Source organism: Manis javanica, chromosome 3, assembly GCF_040802235.1.
Source record: "Manis javanica isolate MJ-LG chromosome 3, MJ_LKY, whole genome shotgun sequence".
Classification (NCBI taxonomy): Eukaryota; Metazoa; Chordata; class Mammalia; order Pholidota; family Manidae; genus Manis; species Manis javanica.
Genome location: NC_133158.1, coordinates 47,958,710 through 47,968,416, shown reverse-complemented (window position 1 = coordinate 47,968,416; position 9,707 = coordinate 47,958,710). Strand labels below are relative to the sequence as shown.

At 46.3% G+C, this 9,707-nt stretch overlaps 1 pseudogene; it reads left to right on the top strand.

The window, feature by feature from the left end:
* Positions 1 to 730: 730 nt before the first annotated feature.
* Positions 731 to 8,538, top strand: LOC108396126 (carbonyl reductase [NADPH] 1 pseudogene; annotated as a pseudogene).
* Positions 8,539 to 9,707: the final 1,169 nt, after the last annotated feature.

The window sequence follows — 9,707 nt, the reverse complement described above, 5'->3', positions numbered from 1 at the left end:
CTCCCATATAAAAAGAATTATATAATATGTTATTTTGTGAGTTTTCTCTTCAAATTAGCATAATGTTTTCATGTTTCATCCAAATGCAGCATTTCCTTTTCAAGCATCCCTTTAAATGTTGACATTTCCACCTACCTGAGAAAGGGTGTTGGCCATTAGTCACAGCTCAGAAGTTGATGAAGACTCAAACACAAAGAAAACATGCAGATTTTCCCACTGCATGGACATTTTCCCCTGGCTAGACAGAATAGCAGCCTTCCAAACCAGGCGCTGTGCATTCACCTTGGAACTGCCATCACTCAATGAATCAGTCTGTTAGTCAACACACACCTATTCACAGAGCACCCCTCACATGCTAAGAACAAAAGATTTTCAGGGGGACACAAAGGTGGCCTCAGGGGGAAAGAGGCCATGTCCTTATGAATGCAATGAGCACCTCCTTACATTGCCCTAGGCACCCTCATTATAACATTCCCATTTTCTTATGAAATTTCTGGGCACTGTCTTCCCCATCAGAACATGTCCCTCACATCATCTGAGACATTATGGGTAGGACAATTTCAAGACCAGGTCCTTGACTCATAAAGGCAGTTTCATCAATGCTTACTGCAACTGGTAATTGTCTCTCAAATGACAAAATTCTACCAATTTTGCATTCATCATTCTTGAGCACACCCTTCTGTGTAAGGATGCGTGCTGAACTTTAGGCAGAGTGGTGAACGTCTCTAGCATGGTGAGCTTGTCAGGGCTTCGATGCTGCAGCCCAGAACTGCAGCAGACGTTTACAGGTGAGACCATCACAGAGGAGGAGCTGGTGGGGCGCATGAACAAGCTCGCGGAATACACGAGCAATGGAGTGCACTTGGAGGAGGGCTGGTCTCCTATGAATGCTGGATGCTGTTTTGCCAATGGGTTTCAGCCCCAGGCAAGTTCACTATGGATTCAGTGTGACCAAAGAAATGATACCTTGGGGTGAAAGGGTTATACCCAACTTTATTTCCACGGTGGCAGGTCAGTCACTAAAACCCCATTCACTCACAGCAAGTCTGCATGCAGCAAGCTGGTCTCTGCCTCTGGACCTCTCTGCCTGCACAGCCGTCCTCCGGGCCTCTGTCCTTGGCGCTGCCACCACTCCAGCCTCTGCTCTGCTCTCCTACAGCCTTGCAGCAATGCCACGGTGTCACCCAGAGCACTGGGTGGAGCTCTTTAATATAGAGTCATTAACAATGTATTGCCCACACATGTGTAGTGAGGTAGCCGGCCAGGGCCAGGTGAGAATCCTGGCCACAGGAACCTTCATTTTATCCACACCTACAATGCAGTGTCAAAGCTCAGATCACTGTTCTGTCCAGAATCCAGGCCAGGAAATTACATGAACAGAGGAGGGGGCCACGATCCTTCTGAATGCCTGCTGCCCCGGGTGAGTGAGAACAGACATGGGGGGACCCTCTGCTTTGAAAAGCCCAGAAGAAGGAGTGGACACCCTGGTGTATTTGGCCCTTTTGCTCTCGAATGCTGAAGGCCCTCACGGACAGTTTGTTTTGGGGAAGAAAGTTGAACAATGGGAACACAGCTCAGAGCTACCTCCGAGGCTCCAATCATGTGGCACATGGTGATTTGACCAAAAGGACATAAATACTGTCAGATATACCCCAGCCCAAACAAACAAACTGAATCACCATCCCTATGGAGTACCCACTCTGACTTGGGTACTAATTCTGTGAAGTCTTTGGTAATTTCCTTTGTGAGAAAAAGTGGAAAGATGATAACAATGAATGAAAATCCTAGATGAATATATGGTTCTTTACAAATGTCCATTTGTGCTGACTGTTTACATGCCAACCAGCTCAGGGAGCTAATGACCTAAAGGTTAGGCCAAGGCAAGGGACAGGATAACTCAGGGGTCAGCAAACAGTATAGAATGAGCCAGATAGAAACGACATTCAGCTTTGCAGGCTACATGGTCTTATTGGAACTACTCAGGTCTGCTGTTGTGCAAAAGAAGTAGTCATAGACAATAAATAAACCAACAAGGGTGGTCAGAATCAGCCTGGGGCCTAGTTTACCAGGCTCTTGCATTACCTGCATGACACCATGGTGGGAAGGCACTGGTGTGCTCTATTTAACCTAATATGAATTAGGTCCAACAGTCATAATTTTTTTTCGCCAGACGTACTCAGGCTTACTAGAAAGAAAAATGATGGCCCCTGAAGCAAGGGTAGGGCCCTTATTTTTAAAAGGGAGGTTGACTGTGCAAGTTTCAGCCTCAATGGGGCTGTGAATTTCCTTCCCCTAATTTGTTTGTCTAAACTGACATTGTAGTAAAATCAGTGTCTATGTCAGGACCGTTGTATCTCAGCTGCTGGTTTGCAAGTATATTCTGGTCCCACAAAAATATTTTTTTCCTTAATACCTTAAATAGAATAACTTATTATATATACCACTTCATAACATTGATCTGAGACAAAACCAAAATTTGGACTTTTTACAGATTTAGGAATTTTAGAACCATGAAATGAAACCACCAGTCATCAGTCTGGCACAGAGTTAGAGCTCATACATACCCCTCCCACCTGGAGCACACCTGGACTCCCACCAGGGCATGAACCCTGCCCACAGTGAAAGTCTAATCACAGGACCCATTTTCCCTAATTCTCTTTCTTGAGTTTGTCTCAAGGTAGCACAGGGATCATTCTTGTCCACAGAAACAGTTAACCTTTACAAGTAATATCACTGCATTTTAGGGAAACCAAATCCATTCTGCAGGGAGATGGGCCCACAGCCAAGCCAATGACTCTGGACTCCTCTTTCTTCCTTGGGGTTCTCCCAAAATAGTTTTAGTTGAACTGCCTCAAATCTCCACCCCATACTGAGCCATCACCAGCGTGTGTTGGTTTGGGGAAGCACACCTCTCCACCCTGACCATTACCTGTCTCTGAAGTGGGATCAGATGAGTGCTGTGCCCTGGTTTGTGCAGGGTGCCTCACTGGGCAGAAGCAGACTAAGAGTTTGGTCATTAGGAAACTTCTGGAACAATCTGACCCACTTTGAAGGGACGAAGGAAGGGGAAGCCTCAGCATTTAGGAGTTTCCACACTGCTTCCCAACACCCATTATTTTTGCAGCCTCTCAAACTCTGGCCAAACCAAATATTATGGCCAGAGGCCGATCTATGCCAACAGCCTACAAGCCCCCACCCAGCCAGGTCATCAGACACCTGTGTGACATTGATCACTACAGCTGGTCAACAAGATGCCTGTCACCTTCCAGAGTGAGGAGCTGGCTGCTAGGAGGATAGGCGGCCTCCATGAGGGTGTCCAGCCACATTGGGCTGGGGCTCATCCTGAATCACTGCTGTGGGGCCACTAGCTCCTCAGGGATGTACAAGGGGCTCCATGGGGAAGGAGGGCACATTCCAGGCACAGGGATATCCAAGCCCCCAAGACTTGAAAATCTTTGCAGTCACATGACCTTTGTTTTATCACGGATCAGACTCAGGAGACTCATCCCCGATTTTCCTGGGTCAACTGGTATTTCTATTTTTAGTTTTTTGAGGAAAAATTTATAAACTTTTTTGAAATAAAAAAATTGCAAAGAAAGGTAGACAGAGATTTCACTGTATATCCTTCACTCTGCCTTCCTTATTGGGCCGCCTTACACACTGCCCAGCACTGAGAGGCCAGGAAAGTGACACTGACAATACTATTAACTGGACCCAGACCTTACTTAGAAGTCACCAGAGTTCACAGACAAAAAAAAAAAATTGTATCATTCTGTGGAATTTTCCCACATGGCTACTATTTAGTAACTGCATCCTCTTTTCCCCTCAAAATTGGTAATCCTCCACCCTTACATATTCAAGCAGAAGTGACAATGAAACCAACTTTTTTGGTGCCCGAGATGTCTGCACGGAGCTGCTGCCTCTAGTGAGACCCCAAGGGGAGTCTGGTGAGCAGCCCCCATGGAGCGTCTCTGGCAGGATCGGGCCCCACTGCCCCTGACCTCGTCCCCAGCCCGGCTCCCTCTCCCTGCTCTGCTACACTGGCCCCCGGGTGTGTCTCCTTAGGGCCAGAGGCCCCTCTCCCAGGACTACACACTCGTCAGCAGCCATCGGTGCTTCTCTCTGTGGCACAACCGCCTCTTCCTCTTCCTCAGCTCTCCAGCCAAGGCTCCCCAGCAGGCCCTTTACTTGCCCTCTGCCCCTCACATGCCCTCTCTCCTCCCTCCCTCTTTCTCAGGGTGAAGTTATTAAGTCTAGTAGAGCCTTTATTAGGCCCCCCAAAATCTGTCTCCTGCCTAGAACACTGTCAGAGCAGCAGGCACACGTTTCTCTTCTTGCCTGTCCTTCCCGTCCGGATAGCCGCCCCTCCTCTAGCATCCACCACAGCTAATACATTTCCCAAAACGCACTCATCCTTCCCCCAGACCTTTTGACCTCTGACTTAATTCATACTTCAGGATGTGGAGGTCACATGACCACCTCCTATCATCATTAACCAGATCCCAGAGTTGTCCACCTTAGTTTCTCCCCAGGCCTCCTCCTCCACCCCAGCTCTACAACACAGGCTCAGTTGGGACAATTATAACCCCTCCTAAGGGACCACTGTCTCGAGTGTTTCCCTTCCCGAGCATTCTCTGTACCATCTGCAAGCTTACTCCCTCCCAAAAGTCCTTCCAGTGGATGTCCAAGACTTTAGCATGGTTTGTGCATCTCTCTGTCATATAACCTGACTTCCCCCAGGTCATGTTAACTCCCCTTCACCATAGCTGATATTTGGGACAAAACAAGTATCATATTTCTTTGGTGGTAAACTACTGCACTACTTACCCCTATGTGTGGTTCGTGTTGGCAGATAACAGGTAGTACTCTAATTAAAACAAGCAGATAATATTAAGGACATTAAGAAGTCTAGTCTGAAACTGACAATTTGCCCATAAAGTTGATTTCAAATGGTCTGATTCCCTGGCCTGTCTTCCCGGAACATTCTACCACTTCTCTAAGACTTGGTTCACTAGGGCCTCAAAGGGCAATGCTTTCAAATGTCACCTGATTCTCTCACCCCAAGTCTTGATGGTAGGAATGAATTCCTTATGCCACCAGCCGGCTCTGTCCCTGTAGTCCTCTTAGAACTGATCCTAATGGCTTCCGGCTGAACCTTTTTCTTACATAACTGAGCTGTGTTAGCTCTTGCTCAGTGGTGCTGGTCCCAAGGAGGAAGGTTTGCACTCCTGGGATATCAAGGCAGGCTTTCATCAACTGATTCATCTTGCCTCAGGAAAGCTAGAGTTAAAGGAAATGTAAATATATGCAATATTTTAGGTATAAGAGCAATGTTTTCTTTTCCCTTTTTATTGAAGTATAGTTGACATACAATCTTATATTGGTTTCAAGTATACAACACAGTGATTTAACAGTTACCCATATTAGTAAATCCTCACCCCCACTAATGCAGTTACTGTCAACACAGGAAGATGTTACAGAGCCATTGCCTCTCTTCTTCATGCTGTACTACCATCCCAGTGACCAACTTATATTATGATTGAGAATTTCTGTGCTCCATTATCCCCCTCACCCTCCTCACACATCCACCACCACCCCTCCCCCATGGGACCCACCAGGCACTTCTCAGTATCTATGAGTCTACTGCTTTTTGTTTTTTGTTTTGTTTTGTTTTTAGATGCCACAAATAAGTGAATCATATGGTATTTGTCTTTCCCCGCCTGATTTATTTGGCTGAGCATAACACCCTCTAGGTCTAGCCATCTTGTCTCAAGTGGCAGGATTTCTTTTTTATGAATAAATAATATTCCATTGTGTATATGTACCACAACTTCTTTATCCATTCCTTTATGATGGATACTTAGGTTTCTTCTATAACTTGGCTATTGTAAATAATGCAGTGATAAACATAGGGGGGTGCACATATCTTTTCAAATCAGGGATTTGTTTTCTTCAGGTAAATTCCCACAAGAGGAATTGTTATGTTGTATGGTACTCCTACTTTTAGTGTTTTGAGGAACCCCCATATTGTTTTCCAAAGTGACTGGACCAGTTTACATTCCAACCAACAGTGCAGATGGGTTCCCTTTTCTCTACATTCTCACCAGTACTTATTATATCTGGTCTTATGGATAGTGGCCATTCTGACTGGTGTAAGGTGATGTGTCATTGTGATTTTGATATGCATTTTCATGATAATTAACAATGTGGAGCATCATTTCATGTGCCTGTTGGTCATCTATGAGTCCACTGCTTTTTGTTCATTTTGTTTTGTTTTGTTTTTATATTCCACAAATAAGTGAATCATATGGTATTTGTCTTTCCCTGCCTGGCTTATTTCGCTGAGCATAACGCTCTCTAGGTCTAGCCATCTTGTCTCAAGTGGCAGGATTTCTTTTTTGGAAAAATGTCAGCTTAGGTCCTCCACCCATTGTGTAATCAGGTTATTTTATTTTTTTTGCTATTGAGGTGTATGAGTTCTTTATATATTTTGGGTGTTAACCCCTTACTGGATAAGTTGTTTATGACTATATTCTTTCATACTGTAGGATGCCTTTTTGTTCTGATGATGGTGTCCTTTGCTGTACTAAAAGCTTTTTAGTTTGATGTAGTCCCACTTGTTCATTTTTTATTTTGTTTCCCTTGCCTGAGGTGATGTACCCAAGAAAAAAATTGCTCATGCTTATGTTATAACTGTTACTTTGAAATTTTCATCAAGAAGATTGGTGATCTCTGTTTCACTTAGCCCTCTTTCTGGTGTCTTATCCTGTAGTTTTGTTTGGGACATATTCCTCTGTCTGCTCATTTTGTTAGGGTTTCTATGTTTCTTCCTTTGCATTAGATGGATCTGCTGTTTCCTGGTCTAGAGAGTCATGGCTTTATGAAGAAGGTGCCCTGTGAGTTCCAGAAGCTCAAAACTCTTTGCTCTCCAGTACCTGGTTCTCCTTTGCAGTGGAGCCCCAGTTATGGGCAGGCTATGGGTAGGTCCACCTTTCTCCCTGTCTGCCAGCAGTGGCTAATCTCTGTCAGTAGAGGTAGCCTCAGCCAGCCCTTTGTGAGCTGAGCAGCAGTACTTGTGCTGGGATCATCGTGGGTTGGGCTACCCTCTGCCTGCCCTGCCATGATGGTGGGGCTGCTGGGTTAATGGGGTGGGTGGGGCAGTCATGGGGCTCTGGGGCATGCATGCAGCTGCAAGTCACCACCTGCAGAAGCAGTGATGGGGTATGTGGGCACACAGCACCAGGCTGGGCCACCAGTGATGAGGAAAGAGTGCTCGGAACTGGCTCCTGCAGGCGCCTAATTGGGCTAAGAGAGGGCTGAGAGAGCTGGGAAAGCCTCCTTCCATCAGCCAGGCAGCAAAGCCTTACCCTGTTGGGCCTAGCGGGCTGGCCCACTGGCAGTGCACAGGCAAGCCCCTGGGGACTGAGCCACCAGTGCGAGGGAGGGAGCAACTGGGCTCTCCCAAGAGTGAGGGTGCCCAGACTGTTGGGCTGCAGAAGGGCTGGGGAAGTATCATCCACCTGCCCTTTCTCCTTCAGAGAAAGCACCATCCAACCCTGCACCTCTGGCATGCCTTTCACACAGTCTCTGTTTCGGGGTCTCAGTAGGACCAGTGAGTGTCCTTGTCCTCCACGAGCAGCTGGAGTCTCAGCTTCCCAGAGTGTTTCAACTGTCCCTGAAGTCCTATACCACTAATCACCAGAACCCAATGCGGATTCGTGTTTCTAGAGCAGATCTCCAGGGCCAGGTGTGCAGAGTTCTGAGTCCCTTCCCCACTCCATTCCTCTACTTCCAGCCTGTGGGCTGGGATGAGGGAAGAGCTGAAGTCCAGACTGCTAGTGGCTCTGCCACTTTTCTGTGTGGTCTTCCCTTCTTCACCAGGTGTAGGTGCTCTGTTCTGCAGTCCACAGGTCATTTCCAAGTCATTGTACTTGCTGTAGTTGCCCCCATGGTGTGTGTGTGGGAGGAGGTTTCTGCCTTGACTCCCTCCTCCACCATCTTTTCCCCCCTTACTACCTTTATCACCCTTGAGCACACCCTTCTATATAATGATATGTGTTGATTTTTGGTGCAGCGGTGAACGTCTCTGGCACAGTGAGCTTGGCAGGGCTTAGACACTGCTGCCCAGAACTGCAGCAGAAGTTCACAAGTGAGACCATCACAGAGGAGGAGTCAGTGGGGCTTGTGAACAAGTATGTGGAAGATACAAAGAATAAAGTGCACTTGGAAGAGGGCTGGCCTCATACAAACATCACGTCCTTTGCAGTGTCGAAGCTTGGCATCACATTTCTGTCCAGAATCCAAGCAAGGAAACTGAGTGAGAACAGGAGAGAGGATAAGATCTTCTGGAACGCCTCCTCCTCAGGGTGGGTGAAAGCCAATACAAGGGGATCCAAAGCCACCAAACCCAGAACAATGAACAGAGACCCCTGTGTACTTTGCACTTTTTCCATCGAATGCTGGAGAGCCTCAGGGACAATAGAACTAAACATAGGTGTAAAGAAGACACAGTAAAACTCAGAAGTCAGCAAACATTGAAGAAAGAGCCAAACAGGAATGATTTTTGGCTTTGCAGGTTACATGGTCTTGTTAGAACTACTCAGATCTGCTGTTATAGTAAGGAAGTAGCCAGAGATGATAAGTGCATAAATTAATGAGGACGGCTGGTGGGCCTGCTGCCTTTAGTTTACGAACCCTTAGAATTACCTGAACATCACCATGGAGAGGAGGCATCTAGTCTAGTGCGCTCACTTTAACACCAAACCACTGGGAAAAACAACAATAGCAAAATGTGAATGTGAGTGGGATCTTGTATGAAAGATATGCCCACAAGGGAACCGGAGAGAATGGGGAAAACTGACTATGGACTGGGCATTGGTGGGAATTAGAGAATCGTTATCAAATCTCCTGTGTGAATGTGTTACTTACCCAGGGAGTGAGTGTCAGGAGGCCTGTGACATAAAAGAGGTTAGCAAAAAATATGCAGCAGATGAACACATAACTATAGTAAACATTCTATTGTTAACTTAGTTTGGTGGCTGTATAGATGACTATGATACTATTTTTTTAGCATTCCTATTTGAAAGATTTCAAAAAATAAAACCTGGAAACAGAGAATTCCTATCTGTGCCACCTTACTGCATGACCTTGAGGAAAATATCGCATGACCTTGAGGAAAATACTGCATCATACTGAATCTGTTTTTTCAACTATAAAATGACCGTGAGAGTCACAGAACTGCTGTGGAAATTGGATGTGTTGATACAAGTGAAAATGCTGGAAGCACATTGGAAAGGAAAGCATGTTCTAATGTGAGTGCCTGTAAGTGGCCCTAACACAGCAGGGCAGTGAGGAGAAGCTTCTCCCTGCCCGACACCAAGCCTGGCCCCCTGGGCCCCAAGGAGGGCACCCCATGGGTTCCCCTCACAGAAGCATCCAAGAAAAGATGAAAAGACGCCTCTCCTCTCATGATTATTTTTGCTCATCGCCAGCAATTTTCAGGCTTATGGGGAAAAGAAAGTGATGGCCCCTGAAGCAAAGTAGGCACTTACTCTGCAAGACACACCCTCAACCGGGCTGTGAAGTTCCCCCCATTACTTTGTTTTTCTACACTGGCCTCAGAGCAACATCAGTGTCAAGGTCAGGAGCAGAGCATCTCAGCTAATAGTTTTAAATGCATTCGGGTATCACACAGATGTTATTTTTCC